We start from the raw sequence: 18,983 nt of genomic DNA, 5'->3' as shown, positions 1-18,983 counted from the left end.
TAATTTGACACCTTTTGAAGCTCTTCATATTTTTCACACCTTTTCAGGCTCTTCATGTTTTTGAACATGGCTTCATGCTCCTCCTATTTTTCAGACCGTTTCATGCTCCTCACATTTTTGACACCTTTTGAAGCTCTTCATATTTCACACCTTTTCATGATCTTCATGTTTTTCAATAACACTTCATGCTCCTCCTAGATTTCAGACCGTTTCATACTCCTCCTATTTTTGACACCTTTTGAAGCTCTTCATATATTTCACCCCATTTCAAGCTCTTCATGTTTTTCAACACCGCTTCATGCTCCTCCTATTTTTCAGACCGTTACAGGCGCCTCATATTTTTGACATCTTTTAAAGCCCTTCATATTTTTCACACATTTTCAGGCTCTTCATGTTTTTCAACACCGCTTCATGCTCCTCCTATTTTTCAGACCGTTTCTTGCTCCTAATATTTTTGACACCTTTTGAAGCTCTTCATATTTTTCACACCTCTTCATGCTCTTCATGTTTTCAACATCGATTCATGCTCCTATTATTTTTCAGACCGTTTCATCCTCCTCCTATTTTCACACCGTTTCATGCTCCTCATATTTTTGACACCTTTTGAAGCTCTTCATATATTTCACACCTTTTCAGGCTCTTCATGTTTTTCAACAACACTTCATGCTTCTCCTATTTTTCAGACCGTTTCATGATCCTCGTATTTTTGACACTTTTTGAAGCTCTTCATATTTTTCACAACTTTTGAGGCTCTTCATATTTTTGACACCGCTTCATGCTCCTCCTATTTTTCTGACCGTTTCATGCTCCTCACATTTTTGACACCTTTTGAAGCTCTTCATATTTTTCACATCTTTACAGTTTCTTCATGTTTTTCAGTACCACTTCATGCTCCTCCTAGATTTCAGACCGTTTCAGACTCCTCCTATTTTTGACACCTTTTGAAGCTCTTCAAGTATTTCACACCTTTTCAGGCTCTTCATGTTTTTCAACATCGCTTCATGCTCCTCCTATTTTTCCGACCGTTTCATGCTGCTCCCATTTTTGATACCTTTTGAAGCTCTTCATATTTTTGGCACCTTTTCATGCTCTTCATGTTTTTCAACACCGCTTCATGCTCCTCCTATACTTCAGAACGTTTTATGCTCCTCATATTTTTAACACCATTTGAAGCTCTTCATGTTTTGGGCATCTTTTCATGCTCTTCATGTTTTTCAACACCGCTTCATGCTCCTCCTGTTTTTCAGACGGTCTCTTGCTCCTCAAATTTTTGACACCTTTTGAAGCTCTTCATATTTTTCACACCTTTTGAAGCTCTTCATATTTTTTCACACGTTTTCAGGCTCTTCATGTTTTTCAACACCGCTTCATGCTCCTCCTATTTTTCAGACCGTTTCATGCTCCTCATATTTTTGACACCTTTTGAAGCTCTTCATATTTTTCACACTTTTCAAGCTCTTTTTTTTTTCAACACCACTTCATGCTTCTCCTATTTTTCAGACCTTTTCATGCTCCTCATATTTTTGACACCTTTAGAAGCTCTTCATATTTTTCACACTTTTCAAGCTCTTCATGTTTTTCAACACCACTTCATTCTCCTCCTATTTTTAGACCGTTTCATTCTCCTCATACTTTTGACACCTTTTGAAGCTCTTCCTATATTTCACACCTTTTCAGGCTCTTCATGTTTTTAACACCACTTCATGCTCCTCCTATTTTTCAGACCATTTCCTGCTCTTCGATTTTTGATACCTTTTGAAGTTCTTCATATTTTTTACACCTTTTGAAGCTCTTAATATTTTTCACACATTTTCAGGCTCTTCACGTTTTTCAACAACGCTTCATGCTCCTCCTATTTTTCAGACCGATTCATGCTCCTAATATTTTTCACACCTTTTGAAGCTCTTAATATTTTTCACACGTTTTCAGGCTCTTCACGTTTTTCAACGACGCTTCATGCTCCTCCTATTTTTCAGACCGTTTCATGCTCCTCATATTTTTGACACCTTTTGAAGCTCTTAATATTTTTCACACGTTTTCAGGCTCTTCATGTTTTTGAACACACCTACATGCTACTCCTATTTTTCAGACCGATTCATGCTCCTCATATTTTTCACACCTTTTGAAGCTCCTATTATTTTTCAGACCTTTTCAGGCTCTTCATGTTTTTCAATATCGTTTCATGATCCTCCTATTTTTCAGTCCGTTTCATGCTCATCTCATTTTTGACCCCTTTTGAAGCTTTTCATATTTTTCAACCTTTTCTGGCTCTTCATGTTTTTCAACACCGTTACATGATCATCCTATTTTTCGGACCGTTTCATGCTCATCTCATTTTTGACCCCTTTTGAAGCTTTTCATATTTTTCACAACTCTTTAGGCTCTTCATGTTTTTCAACACCGCTTCTTGCTCCTCCTATTTTTCAGACCGTTTCATGCTCATCTCATTTTTGACACCTTTTGAAGCTCTTCATATTTCTCACAACTTTTTAGGCTCTTCATGTTTTTGACATCGCTTCATGCTCCTCCTATTTTTCAGAGAGTTTCTTGCTCCTCATGTATTTCACATCTTTTGAAGCTCTTCATATTTCTCACAACATTTTAGGCTCTTCATGTTTTTCCACACCACTTCATGCTTCAGCTATTTTTCGGCCTGTTTCATGCTCCTCATGTATTTCACACCTTTTGAAGCTCTTCATATTTTTCAGACCTTTTCAGGCTCTTCATGTTTTTAATCACCGTTTCATGCTCCTCCTATTTTTCAGGCCGTTTCATGCTCCTCATATATTTGACACATTTTGAAGCTCTGAATATTTTTCACACATTTTCAGGCTCTTCATGTTTTTGAACACTGCTTCATGATCCTCCTATTTTTCAGACCGTTTCATGTTCTTCATATGTTTGACACCTTTTGAAGCTCTTCATATTTTTCACTCCTTTTCAGGCTCTTCATGTTTTTCAACACCACTTCATACTTCTCCTATTTTTCAGACCGTTTCATGCTCCTCAAATTTTTGACACCTTTTGAAGCTCTTCATATATTTCACACCTTTTCAGGCTCTTCATGTTTTTCAACACCGCTTCATGCTCCTCCTATTTTTCAGACCGTTCATTCTCCTCATAATTTTGAAACATTTTGAAGCTCTTCTTATTTTTCACACCTTTTCAGGCTCTTCATGATTTTCAAGACCGCTTCATGCTCCTGCTATTTTCCGGACCGTTCATGCTCATCATATTTTTGACAACTTTTGAAGCTCTTCATATTTTTCACACCTTTTCAGGCTCTTCATGTTTTTCAACACCGCTTCATGCTCCTCCTATTTTTCAGACCGTTTCATGCTCCTCATATTTTTGACACCTTTTGAAGCTCTTCATATATTTCACACTTTTTCAGGCTCATCATGTTTTTCAACACCACTTCATGCTCCTCCTATTTTTCAGGCCGTTTCATGCTCATCTCATTTTTGACACCTTTTGAAGCTCTTCATATTTTTCACACCTTTAGAAGCTCTTCATATTTTTCACACGTTCTCAGGCTCTTCATGTTTTTCGACACCGCTTCATGCACCTCCTATTTTTCAGACCGTTTCATGCTCCTCATATTTTTCACACCTTTTGAAGCTTGTCTTATTTTCACAGCTTTTCAGGAACTTCATGTTTTTCAACACCGCTTCATGCTCCTCCCATTTTTCAGACCGTTTCATGCTCCTCCTATTTTTCAGACCGTTTCATGCTCCTCATATTTTTGACACCTTTTGAAGCTTGTCTTATTTTCGCAGCTTTTCAGGAACTTCATGTTTTTCAACACCGCTTCATGCTCCTCCCATTTTTCAGACGGATTCATGCTCCTCCTATTTTTCAGACCGTTTCATGCTCCTCATGTATTTCCAACCTTTTGAAGCTCTTCATATTTTTCACACCTTTTCAGGCTCTTCATGTTTTTGAACACCCCTTCATGCTCCTCCTATTTTTCAGACCGTTTCATGCTCCTCATAATTTTCACACCTTTTGAAGCTCTTCATATTTTTCACACCTTTTCCGGTTCTTCATGTTTTTGAACACTGCTTCATGCTCCTCCTATTTTTCAACTGTTTCATGCTCCTCATAATTTTGACATCTTTTGAAGTGCTTCATATTTTTCACACCTTTTCAGGCTCTTCATGTTTTTCAACACTGCATCATGCTCTTCCTATTCTTCAGAACTTTTCATGCTCCTCAAATTTTTGACACCTTTTGAAGCTCTTCATATTTTTCACAACTTTTCAGACTCTTCATGTTTTTCAACACCGCTTCATGCTCCTCCTATTTTTCAGACCGTTTCATGCTCCTCCTATTTTTCAGACCGTTTTATGCTTTTCATATTTTTCACAACTTTTGAAGCTCTTCATATTTTTCACACCTTTTAAACTCTTCATGTTTTTGAACACCGCTTCACACTCCTCCTATTTTTCATACCGTTTCATGCTCCTCAAATTTTTGACAGCTTTTGAAGCTCTTCATATACTTTCCACCTTTTCAGGCTCTTCATTTTTGTGGACTCCGCTTCATGCTCCTCCTATTTTTCAACCCGTTTCATGCTCCTCCTATTTTTCACACCGTTTCATTCTCCTCATAATTTGACACCTTTTGAAGCTCTTCATATTTTTCACACCTTTTCAGGCTCTTCATGTTTTTGAACATGGCTTCATGCTCCTCCTATTTTTCAGACCGTTTCATGCTCCTCACATTTTTGACACCTTTTGAAGCTCTTCATATTTCACACCTTTTCATGATCTTCATGTTTTTCAATAACACTTCATGCTCCTCCTAGATTTCAGACCGTTTCATACTCCTCCTATTTTTGACACCTTTTGAAGCTCTTCATATATTTCACCCCATTTCAAGCTCTTCATGTTTTTCAACACCGCTTCATGCTCCTCCTATTTTTCAGACCGTTACAGGCGCCTCATATTTTTGACACCTTTTAAAGCCCTTCATATTTTTCACACATTTTCAGGCTCTTCATGTTTTTCAACACCGCTTCATGCTCCTCCTATTTTTCAGACCGTTTCTTGCTCCTAATATTTTTGACACCTTTTGAAGCTCTTCATATTTTTCACACCTCTTCATGCTCTTCATGTTTTCAACATCGATTCATGCTCCTATTATTTTTCAGACCGTTTCATCCTCCTCCTATTTTCACACCGTTTCATGCTCCTCATATTTTTGACACCTTTTGAAGCTCTTCATATATTTCACACCTTTTCAGGCTCTTCATGTTTTTCAACAACACTTCATGCTTCTCCTATTTTTCAGACCGTTTCATGATCCTCGTATTTTTGACACTTTTTGAAGCTCTTCATATTTTTCACAACTTTTGAGGCTCTTCATATTTTTGACACCGCTTCATGCTCCTCCTATTTTTCTGACCGTTTCATGCTCCTCACATTTTTGACACCTTTTGAAGCTCTTCATATTTTTCACATCTTTACAGGTTCTTCATGTTTTTCAGTACCACTTCATGCTCCTCCTAGATTTCAGACCGTTTCAGACTCCTCCTATTTTTGACACCTTTTGAAGCTCTTCAAGTATTTCACACCTTTTCAGGCTCTTCATGTTTTTCAACATCGCTTCATGCTCCTCCTATTTTTCCGACCGTTTCATGCTGCTCCCATTTTTGATACCTTTTGAAGCTCTTCATATTTTTGGCACCTTTTCATGCTCTTCATGTTTTTCAACACCGCTTCATGCTCCTCCTATACTTCAGAACGTTTTATGCTCCTCATATTTTTAACACCATTTGAAGCTCTTCATGTTTTGGGCATCTTTTCATGCTCTTCATGTTTTTCAACACCGCTTCATGCTCCTCCTGTTTTTCAGACGGTCTCTTGCTCCTCAAATTTTTGACACCTTTTGAAGCTCTTCATATTTTTCACACCTTTTGAAGCTCTTCATATTTTTTCACACGTTTTCAGGCTCTTCATGTTTTTCAACACCGCTTCATGAACCTCCTATTTTTCAGACCGTTTCATGCTCCTCATATTTTTGACACCTTTTGATGCTCTTCATATTTTTCACACTTTTCAAGCTCTTTTTTTTTTCAACACCACTTCATGCTTCTCCTATTTTTCAGACCTTTTCATGCTCCTCATATTTTTGACACCTTTAGAAGCTCTTCATATTTTTCACACTTTTCAAGCTCTTCATGTTTTTCAACACCACTTCATTCTCCTCCTATTTTTAGACCGTTTCATTCTCCTCATACTTTTGACACCTTTTGAAGCTCTTCCTATATTTCACACCTTTTCAGGCTCTTCATGTTTTTAACACCACTTCATGCTCCTCCTATTTTTCAGACCATTTCCTGCTCTTCGATTTTTGATACCTTTTGAAGTTCTTCATATTTTTCACACCTTTTGAAGCTCTTAATATTTTTCACACATTTTCAGGCTCTTCACTTTTTTCAACAACGCTTCATGCTCCTCCTATTTTTCAGACCGATTCATGCTCCTAATATTTTTCACACCTTTTGAAGCTCTTAATATTTTTCACACGTTTTCAGGCTCTTCATGTTTTTGAACACACCTACATGCTACTCCTATTTTTCAGACCGATTCATGCTCCTCATATTTTTCACACCTTTTGAAGCTCCTATTATTTTTCAGACCTTTTCAGGCTCTTCATGTTTTTCAATATCGTTTCATGATCCTCCTATTTTTCAGTCCGTTTCATGCTCATCTCATTTTTGACCCCTTTTGAAGCTTTTCATATTTTTCAACCTTTTCTGGCTCTTCATGTTTTTCAACACCGTTACATGATCATCCTATTTTTCGGACCGTTTCATGCTCATCTCATTTTTGTCCCCTTTTGAAGCTTTTCATATTTTTCACAACTCTTTAGGCTCTTCATGTTTTTCAACACCGCTTCTTGCTCCTCCTATTTTTCAGAGCGTTTCATGCTCATCTCATTTTTGACACCTTTTGAAGCTCTTCATATTTCTCACAACTTTTTAGGCTCTTCATGTTTTTCCACACCACTTCATGCTTCACCTATTTTTCGGCCTGTTTCATGCTCCTCATGTATTTCACACCTTTTGAAGCTCTTCATATTTTTCAGACCTTTTCAGGCTCTTCATGTTTTTAATCACCGTTTCATGCTCCTCCTATTTTTCAGGCCGTTTCATGCTCCTCATATATTTGACACATTTTGAAGCTCTGAATATTTTTCACACCTTTTCAGGCTCTTCATATTTTTGAACACCGCTTCATGCTCCTCCAATTTTTCAGGCCGTTTCATGCTCCTCATAATTTTGACACCTTTTGAAGCTCTTCATACGTTTCACAACTTTTCAGGCTCTTCATATTTTTGAACACCGCTTCATGCTCCTCCAATTTTTCAGGCCGTTTCATGCTCCTCATAATTGTGACACCTTTTGAAGCTCTTCATATTTTTCACACCTTTTCAGGCTCTTCATATTTTTGAACACCGCTTCATGCTCCTCCAATTTTTCAGGCCGTTTCATGCTCCTCATAATTTTGACACCTTTTGAAGCTCTTCATATGTTTCACAACTTTTCAGGCTCTTCATGTTTTTCCACACCCCTTCATGCTTCTCCTATTTTTCAGCCCGTTTCATGCTCCTCATGTATTTCACACTTTTTGAAGCTCTTCATATTTTTCACACCTTTTCAGGCTCTTCATGTTTTTGATCACCGTTTCATGCTCCTCCTATTTTTCAGACCGTTTCATGCTCATGTCATTTTCGACACCTTTTGAAGCTCTTCATATATTTCACACCTTTTGAAGCTCTTCATATTTTGCACACCTTTCCAGGCTCTTCATTTTTTTCAACACCGCTTCATGCTCCTCCTATTTTTCAGACCGTTTCATGCTCATCTCATTTTGACACCTTTTGAAGCTCTTCAAAATTTTCACGTCTTTTGAAGCTCTTCATATTTTTCACAACTTTTCAGGCTCTTTATGATTTTCAACACCGCTTCATGCTCCTCCTATTTTTCAGACCGTTTCATGCTCATCTCATTTTGACACCTTTTGAAGCTCTTCAAATTTTTCACACCTTTTGAAACTCTTCATATTTTTCATACTTTTGAAGCTCTTCATATTTTCACACGTTTTCAGGCTCTTCATGTTTTTCAACACCGCTTCATGCTATTTCTATTTTTCAGAGAGTTTCATGCTCCTCATGTATTTCACACCTTTTGAAGCTCTTCATATTTTTCAAACCTTTTCAGGCTCTTCATGTTTTGCCACACCCCTTCATGCTTCTCCTTTTTTTCAGCCCGTTTCATGCTCCTCATGTATTTCACACCTTTTGAAGCTCTTCATATTTTTCACACCTTTTCAGGCTCTTCATGTTTTTGATCATCGTTTCATGCTCCTCCTATTTTTCAGACCGTTTCATGCTCATCTCATTTTTGACACCTTTTGAAGCTCTTCATATATTTCACACCTTTTGAAGCTCTTCATATTTTGCACACCTTTCCAGGCTCTTCATATTATTCAACACCGCTTCATGCTCCACCTATTTTTCAGACCGTTTCATGCTCCTCATATTTTTGACACCTTTTGAAGCTTTTCATATTTTTCACACCTTTTCAGGCTCTTCATTTTTTTCAACACCGCTTCATGCTTCTCCTATTTTTCAGACAGATTCATGCTCCTCCTATTTTTCAGACTGTTTCATGCACCCTTATTATTGACACCTTTTGAAGCTCTCATATTTTTCACACCTTTTCAGGCTCTTCATGTTTTTCAACACCGGTTCATGCTTTCCTATTTTTCAGAGAGTTTCATGCTCCTCATGTATTTCTCACCTTTTGAAGCTCTTCAAATTTTTCACACCTTTTCAGGCTCTTCATGTTTTTCAACACCACTTCATGCTCCTCCTATTTTTCAGACCGTTTCATGCTCCTCATATTTTTGACATCTTTAGAAACTCTACATATCTTTCACACCTTTTCAAACTCTTCATGTTTTTCAACACCGCTTCATGTTCCTCCTATTTTTCAGACCGTTTCATTCTCCTCATATTTTTGACACCTTTTGAAGCTCTTCACATTTTTCACAAGTTCTCAGGCTCTGCATGTTTTTCAACACCGCTTCATGCTCCTCATATTTTTCAGACCGTTTCATGCTTCTCATATTTTTGACACCTTTTGAAGCTCTTCTTTTTTTCACACCTTTTCACGCTCTTCATGTTTTTGAACACCGCTTAATGCTCCTCCTATTTTTCAGACCGTTTCATGCTTCTCATATTTTTACACCTTTTGAAGCTCTTCATATTTTCACACCTTTTCAGGCTCTTCATGTTTTTGAACACCGCTTCGTGCTCCTCCTATTTTTCAGACCGTTTCATGCTCCTAATATTTTTGACACCTTTTGAAGCTCTTCATATTTTTCACACCTTTTCAGGCTCTTCATGTTTGAACACCGCTTCATGCTCCTTCTATTTTTCAGAGAGTTTCATGCTCCTCATGTATTTCACACCTTTTGAAGCTCTTCATATTTTTCACACCTTTTCAGGCTCTTCATGTTTTTCCACACCACTTCATGCTTCTCCTATTTTTCAGCCCGTTTCATGCTCCTCATGTATTTCACACCTTTTGAAGCTCTTCATATTTTTCACACCTTTTCAGGCTCTTCACGTTTTGATCACCATTTCATGCTCCTCTTATTTTTCAGACCGTTTCATGCTCATCTCATTTTTGACACCTTTTGAAGCTCTTCATATATTTCACACATTTTCAACCTCTTCATATTTTTCACACCTTTTCATGCTCTTCATGTTTTTCAACACCGCTTCATGCTTCTCCTATTTTTCAGACACTTTCATGCTCCTCCTATTTTTCAGACTGTTTCATGCACCTCTTATTATTGACACCTTTTGAAGCTCTCATACTTTTCACACCTTTTCAGGCTCTTCATGTTTTTCAACACCGCTTCATGCTCCTCCTATTTTTCCGACCGTTTCTTGCTCCTCATATGTTTGACACCTTTGAACCTCTTCATATTTTATCACACTTTTTCAGGCTTTTCATGTTTTTCATCACCGCTTCACGCTCCTCCTATTTTTGAGACCGTTTCACGCTCCACATATTTTTGACAACTTTTGGAGCTCTTCATATTTTTCACACCTTTTCAGGCTCTTCATGTTTTTTAACCGCTGCATACTCCTCCTATTTTTCAGACCGTTTCATGCTCCTCATGTATTTCACACCTTTTGAAGCTCTTCATATTTTTCACACCTTTTCAGGCTCTTCATTTTTTTCAAATCCACTTCATGCTCCTCCTATTTTTCAGACCGTTTCATGCTCATCTCTTTTTTGACACCTTTTGAAGCTCTTCATATTTTTCACAAGTTCTCAGCCTCCTCATGTTTTTAAACACCGCTTCATGCTCCTCCTATTTTTCAGACCGTTTCATGCTCCTCATATTTTTCACACATTTTGAAGCTCTTCCTTTTTTTCACACCTTTTCACGCTCTTCATGTTTTTGAACACCGCTTCATGCTCCTCCTATTTTTCAGACCCTTTCATGCTCCACATATTTTTGACACCTTTTGAAACTCTTCATATTTTTCACACCTTTTCAGGCTCTTCATATTTTTGAACACCGCTTCATGCTCCTCCAATTTTTCAGGCCGTTTCATGCTCCTCATAATTTTGACACCTTTTGAAGCTCTTCATATGTTTCACAACTTTTCAGGCTCTTCATTTTTTTCAACACCACTTCATGCTCCTCCTATTTTTCAGACGGTTTCATGCTCATCTCATTTTTTACACCTTTTGAAGCTCTTCATATTTTTCACACCTTTTGATGCTCTTCATATTTTTCACACGTTTTCAGGCTCTTCATGTTTTTCAACACCGCTTCATGCTATTTCTATTTTTCAGAGAGTTTCATGCTCCTCATGTATTTCACACCTTTAGAGGCTCTTCATATTTTTCAAAACTTTTCAGGCTCTTCATGTTTTTCCACATCCCTTCATGCTTCTCCTATTTTTCAGCCCGTTTCATGCTCCTCATGTATTTCACACCTTTTGAAGCTCTTCATATTTTTCACACCTTTTCAGGCTCTTCATGTTTTTCACACCTTTTCAGGCTCTTCATGTTTTTGAACACCATTTCAGGCTTCTCCTAATTTGCAGACCGTTTCATTCTCCTCATATTTTTGACACCTTTTGAAGCTCTTTATATATTTCACACCTTTTCAGGCTCTTCATTTTTTTCAACACCACTTCATGCTCCTCCTATTTTTCAGACCGTTTCATGCTCATCTCATTTTGACACCTTTTGAAGCTCTTCAAATTTTTCACGTCTTTTGAAGCTCTTCATATTTTTCACAACTTTTCAGGCTCTTTATGATTTTCAACACCGCTTCATGCTCCTCCTATTTTTCAGACCATTTCATGCTCATCTCATTTTGACACCTTTTGAAGCTCTTCAAATTTTTCACACCTTTTGAAGCTCTTCATATTTTTCATATTTTTGAAGCTCTTCATATTTTCACACGTTTTCAGGCTCTTCATGTTTTTCAACACCGCTTCATGCTATTTCTATTTTTCAGAGAGTTTCATGCTCCTCATGTATTTCACACCTTTTGAAGCTCTTCATATTTTTCATATTTTTGAAGCTCTTCATATTTTCACACGTTTTCAGGCTCTTCATGTTTTTCAACAACGCTTCATGCTATTTCTATTTTTCAGAGAGTTTCATGCTCCTCATGTATTTCACACCTTTTGAAGCTCTTCATATTTTTCAAACCTTTTCAGGCTCTTCATGTTTTTCCACACCCCTTCATGCTTCTCCTATTTTTCAGCCCGTTCCATGCTCCTCATGTATTTCACACCTTTTGAAGCTCTTCATATTTTTCACATCTTTTCAGGCTCTTCATGTTTTTTATCACCGTTTCATGCTCCTCCTATTTTTCAGACCGTTTCATGCTCCTCATATTTTTGACACCTTTTGAAGCTTTTCATATTTTCACACCTTTTCAGGCTCTTCATATTTTTCAACACCGCTTCATGCTTCTCCTATTTTTCATACAGTTTCATGCTCCTCCTAATTTTCAGACTGTTTCATGCACCTCTTATTATTGATACCTTTTGAAGCTCTCATATTTTTCACACCCTTTCAGGCTCTTCATGTTTTTCAACACCGCTTCATGCTTCTCCTATTTTTCAGACAGTTTAATGCTCCTCCAATTTTTCCGACTGTTTCATGCACCTCTTATTATTGACACCTTTTGAAGCTCTCATATTTTTCACACCATTTCAGGCTCTTCATGTTTTTCAACACCGCTTCATGCTCCTCCTATTTTTGCGAGCGTTTCATGCTCCTCATATTTCTGACACCTTTGAAGCTCTTCATGTTTTATCACACGTTTTCAGGCTCTTCATGTTTTTCATCACCGCTTCCCGCTCCTCCTATTTTTGAGACCGTCTCACGCTCCACATATTTTTGACAACTTTTGGAGCTCTTCATATTTTTCACACCTTTTCAGGCTCTTCATGTTTTTTAACCGCTGCATGCTCCTCCTATTTTTCAGACCGTTTCATGCTCCTCATATTTTTCACACCTTTTGAAGCTCTTCATATTTTTCACACATTTTCAGGCTCTTCATGTTTTTGAACACAGCTTCATGCTCCTCCTATTTTTCAGCTCATTTCATGCTCCTCATGAATTTCACACCTTTTGAAGCTCTTCATATTTTTCACACTTTTTCAGGCTCTTCATGTTTTTGAACACAGCTTCATGCTTCTCCTATTTTTCAGCTCATTTCATGCTCCTCATGAATTTCACACCTTTTGAAGCTCTTCATATTTTTCACACTTTTTCAGGCTCTTCATGTATTTGATCACCGTTTCATGCTCCTCCTATTTTTCAGACCGTTTCATGCTCCTCATATTTTTGACACCTTTTGAAGCTCTTCATATTTTTCACACCTTTTCAGGCTCTTCATGTTTTTGAACACCGCCTCATGCTCCTCCTATTTTTCAGACCATTTCATGCTCCTCATATTTTTGACACATTTTGAAGCTCTTCATATTTTTCACACCTTTTCAGGCTCTTCATGTTTTTGGACACCACTTCATTCTCCTCCTGTTTTTCAGACCGTTTCCTGCTCTTCAAATTTTTACACCTTTTGAAGCTCTTCATATTTTTCACACATTTATAGGCTCTTCATGATTTTGAAAACAGCTTCATTCTCCTCCTATTTTTCAGACCTTTTCATGCTCCTCAAATTTTGACACCTTTTGAAGCTCTTCATATTTTTCACACCTTTTCAGGCTCTTATTGTTTTTCAACACCGTTTCATCATCCTCCTATTTTTCAGACCGTTTCATGCTCCTCATATATTTGACACATTTTTAAGCTCTTCATATATTTCACACATTTTCAGGCTATTCATGTTTTTCAACACCGCTTCATGCTCCTCCTATTTTTCAGACCGTTTCATGCTAATCATATTTTTGACACCTGTTGAAGCTCTTCATATTTCTCACACATTTTCAGGCTATTCATGTTTTTCAACACCGCTTCATGCTCCTCCTATTTTTCAGACAGTTTCATGCTCCTCATATTTTTGACACCTTTTGAAGCTCTTCATATTTTTCACATCTTTTGAAGCTCTTTATATTTTTCACACATTTTCAGGCTCTTCATGTATTTCAACACCCCTTGTTGCTCCTCCGATTTTTCAGACCGTTTCATGCTCCTCATATCTTTGACACCTTTTGAAGTTCTTCATATTTCTGACACCTCGTCAGTCTCTTCATGTTTTTCAACACCGTTTCTTGCTCCTCCTATTTTTCAGACCGTTTCATGCTCCTCATGTATTTCACACCTTTTGAAGCTCTTCATATTTTGCACGCGTTCTCAGGCTCTTCATGTTTTTTCACAACCAATTCATGCTCCTCCTATTTTTCAGACCGTATCATGCTCCTCTTTATTTTCACACCTTTTGAAGCTCTTCATATATTTCACACATTTTCAGGCTCTTCATTATTTTCAACACCACTTCATGCTCCTCCCACATTTCAGACCGTTTTACACTCATCTCATTTTTGACACCTTTTGAAGCTCTTCATATTTTTCACACCTTTTGAAGCTCTTCATTTTTTTCACACGTTTTCAGGCTCTTCATGTTTTTCAACACCACTTCATGCTCCTCCTATTTTGCAGACCGTTTCATGCTCCTCATATTTTTGACACCTTTTGAAGCTCTTCATATTTTTCCCACCATTTCAGGCTCTTCATGTTTTTGAACACCGCTTCATGCTCCTCCTATTTTTCAGACCGTTTCATGCTCCTCATATTTTTGACAGCTTTGGAAGCTCTTCATATTTTTCACACCTTTTCAGACTCTACATGTTTTTCAACACCGTTGCATGATCCTCCTATTTTTCAGACCGTTTCATGCTCCTCATATACTTGACACATTTTGAAGCTCTTCATATATTTCACACATTTTCAGGCTATTCATGTTTTTCAACACCGCTTCATGCTCCTTGTATTTTTAAGACCGTTTCATGCTCCTCATATTTTTGACACCTTTTGAAGCTCTTCATATATTTCACACATTTTCAGGCTCTTCATTATTTTCAACACCACTTCATGCTCCTCCCACATTTCAGACCGTTTTACACTCATCTCATTTTTGACACCTTTTGAAGCTCTTCATATTTTTCACACCTTTTGAAGCTCTTCATTTTTTTCACACGTTTTCAGGCTCTTCATGTTTTTCAACACCACTTCATGCTCCTCCTATTTTGCAGACCGTTTCATGCTCCTCATAGTTTTGACACCTTTTGAAGCTCTTCATATTTTTCCCACCTTTTCAGGCTCTTCATGTTTTTGAACACCGCTTCATGCTCCTCCTATTTTTCAGACCGTTTCATGCTCCTCATATTTTTGACAGCTTTGGAAGCTCTTCATATTTTTCACACCTTTTCAGACTCTACATGTTTTTCAACACCGTTGCATGATCCTCCTATTTTTCAGACCGTTTCATGCTCCTCATATACTTGACACATTTTGAAGCTCTTCATATATTTCACACATTTTCAGGCTATTCATGTTTTTCAACACCGCTTCATGCTCCTTGTATTTTTAAGACCGTTTCATGCTCCTCATATTTTTGACACCTTTTGAAGCTCTTCATATTTTTCACACATTTTCTGGCTCTTCATGTTTTTCAACAACTCTTCATGCACCTCCAATTTTTCAGACCGTTTCATGCTCATCTCATTTTTGACACTTTTTGAAGCTCTTCATATTTTTCACACCTTTTCAGGCTCTTCATGTTTTTGAACACCGCGTCATGCTCCTCCTATTTTTAAGACCGTTTCATGCTCCTCATATTTTTGAGACATTTTGAAGCTCTTCATATTTCTCACACCTTTTCAGGCTCTTCATGGTTTTCAACAACGCTTCTTGCACCTCCTATTTTTCAGAACGTTTCATGCTCATCTCATTTTTGACACCTTTTGAAGCTTTTCATATTTTTCACACCTTTTCAGGCTCTTCATGTTTTTGAACACCACTTCATGCTAATCCTATTTTTCAAACCATATCATGCTCCTCATATTTTTCACACCTTTTTAAGCTCTTCATATTTTTCACACCTTTTCAGGCTCTTCATGTTTTTGAACACTACTTCATGCTCCTTCTATTTTTCAGAGAGTTTCATGCTCCTCATGTATTACACACCTTTTGAAGCTCTTCATATTTTTCACACCTTTACAGGCTCTTCATGTTTTTCCACACCACTTCATGCTTCTCCTATTTTTCAGCTCATTTCATGCTCCTCATGAATTTCACACCTTTTGAAGCTCTTCATATTTTTCACACTTTTTCAGGCTCTTCATGTATTTGATCACCGTTTCATGCTCCTCCTATTTTTCAGACCGTTTCATGCTCCTCATATTTTTGACACCTTTTGAAGCTCTTCATATTTTTCACACCTTTTCAGGCTCTTCATGTTTTTGAACACCGCCTCATGCTCCTCCTATTTTTCAGACCATTTCATGCTCCTCATATTTTTGACACATTTTGAAGCTCTTCATATTTTTCACACCTTTTCAGGCTCTTCATGTTTTTGGACACCACTTCATTCTCCTCCTGTTTTTCAGACCGTTTCCTGCTCTTCAAATTTTTACACCTTTTGAAGCTCTTCATATTTTTCACACATTTATAGGCTCTTCATGATTTTGAAAACAGCTTCATTCTCCTCCTATTTTTCAGACCTTTTCATGCTCCTCAAATTTTGACACCTTTTGAAGCTCTTCATATTTTTCACACCTTTTCAGGCTCTTATTGTTTTTCAACACCGTTTCATCATCCTCCTATTTTTCAGACCGTTTCATGCTCCTCATATATTTGACACATTTTTAAGCTCTTCATATATTTCACACATTTTCAGGCTATTCATGTTTTTCAACACCGCTTCATGCTCCTCCTATTTTTCAGACCGTTTCATGCTAATCATATTTTGGACACCTGTTGAAGCTCTTCATATTTCTCACACATTTTCAGGCTATTCATGTTTTTCAACACTGCTTCATGCTCCTCCTATTTTTCAGACTGTTTCATGCTCCTCATATTTTTGACACCTTTTGAAGCTCTTCATATTTTTCACATCTTTTGAAGCTCTTTATATTTTTCACACATTTTCAGGCTCTTCATGTATTTCAACACCCCTTGTTGCTCCTCCGATTTTTCAGACCGTTTCATGCTCCTCATATCTTTGACACCTGTTGAAGCTCTTCATATTTCTCACACATTTTCAGGCTCTTCATGTTTTTCAACACCACTTCATGCTCCTCCTATTTGCAGACCGTTTCATGCTCCTCATATTTTTGACACCTTTTGAAGCTCTTCATATTTTTCCCACCTTTTCAGGCTCTTCATGTTTTTGAACACCGCTTCATGCTCCTCCTATTTTTCAGACCGTTTCATGCTCCTCATATTTCTGACACCTTTTGAAGCTTTTCATATTTTTCACACCTTTTGAAGCTCTTCATATTTATCAAACCTTTTGAAGCTCTTCATATTTTTCACCCCTTTTCAGACTCTGCATGTTTTTGAACACCGCTTCATGCTCCTCCTATTTTTGAGACCGTTTCATGCTCCTCATGTATTTCACACCTTTTGAAGCTCTTCATATTTGTCACACCTTTTCAGGCTCCTCATGTTTTTCAACACCGCTTCATGCTCCTCCTATTTTTCAGACCGTTTCATGCTCCTCATATTTTTCACACATTTTGAAGCTGTTCATATATTTCACACCTTTTCAGGCTCTTCATGTTTTTGAACACTGGTTCATGCTCCTCCTATTTTTCAGACCGTATCATGCTCCTCATATTTTTCACACCTTTTGGAGCTCTTCATATTTTTCACACCTTTTCAGGCTCTTCATGTTTTTCGACACCGGTTCATGCTCCTCATATTTTTCAGAACGTTTCATGCTTCTCATATTTTTCACACCTTTTGAAGCTCTTCATATATTTCACACCTGTTCAGGCTCTTCATTTTTTTCAACACTACATCATGCTCCTCCTATTTTTCAGACCGTTTCATGTTCATCTCATTTTTGACACCTTCTGAAGCTCTTCATATTTTTCACACCTTTTGAAGCTCTTCATATTTTTCACAAGATTTCAGTCTCAGCATGTTTTTGAACACCGCTTCATGCTCCTCCTATTTTTCAGCTCGTTTCATGCTCCTCATATTTTTGACACCTTTTGAAGCTCTTCATATTTTTCACACCTTTTCAGGCTCTTCATGTTTTTGAACACCGCCTCATGCTCTGCCTATTTTTCAGACCGTTTCATGCTCCTCATATTTTTGACACATTTTGAAGCTCTTCATATTTTTCACACCTATTCAGGCTCTTCATGTTTTTCAACACCACTTCATGCTCCTCCTATTTTTCAGACCGTTTCATGCTCCTCATATTTTTACACCTTTTGAATTTCTTCATTTTTTTCACACCTTTTCAGGCTCTTCATGTTTTTGAACACAACTTCATGCTCCTCCTATTTTTCAGCCCGTTTCATACTCCTCATATTTTTCACACCTTTTGAAGCTCTTCATATTTTTCACACATTTTCAGGCTCTTCATGTTTTTGAACACAGCTTCATGCTCCTCCTATTTTTCAGACCGTTTCATGCTCCTCATATTTTTGACAGCTTTGGAAGCTCTTCATATTTTTCACACCTTTTCAGACTCTTCATGTTTTTCAACACCGTTGCATGATCCTCCTATTTTTCAGACCGTTTCATGCTCCTCATATACTTGACACATTTTTAAGCTCTTCATATATTTCACACATTTTCAGGCTATTCATGTTTTTCAACACCGCTTCATGCTCCTTGTATTTTTAAGACCGTTTCATGCTCCTCATATTTTTGACACCTTTTGAAGCTCTTCATATTTTTCACACATTTTCTGGCTCTTCATGTTTTTCAACAACTCTTCATGCACCTCCAATTTTTCAGACCGTTTCATGCTCATCTCATTTTTGACACTTTTTGAAGCTCTTCATATTTTTCACATCTTTTCAGGCTCTTCATGTTTTTGAACACCGCTTCATGCTCCTCCTATTTTTAAGACCGTTTCATGCTCCTCATATTTTTGACACATTTTGAAGCTCTTCATATTTCTCACACCTTTTCAGGCTCTTCATGGTTTTCAACAACGCTTCATGCACCTCCTATATTTCAGAACGTTTCATGCTCATCTCATTTTTGACACCTTTTGAAGCTTTTCATATTTTTCACACCTTTTCAGGCTCTTCATGTTTTTGAACACCGCTTCATGCTAATCCTATTTTTCAAACCATATCATGCTCCTCATATTTTTCACACCTTTTTAAGCTCTTCATATTTTTCACACCTTTTCAGGCTCTTCATGTTTTTGAACACTACTTCATGCTCCTTCTATTTTTCAGAGAGTTTCATGCTCCTCATGTATTACACACCT

This window comes from Dama dama, chromosome 4, assembly GCF_033118175.1.
Source record: "Dama dama isolate Ldn47 chromosome 4, ASM3311817v1, whole genome shotgun sequence".
NCBI lineage: Eukaryota > Metazoa > Chordata > Mammalia > Artiodactyla > Cervidae > Dama > Dama dama.
Note: the sequence above shows the minus strand (reverse complement) of the source record.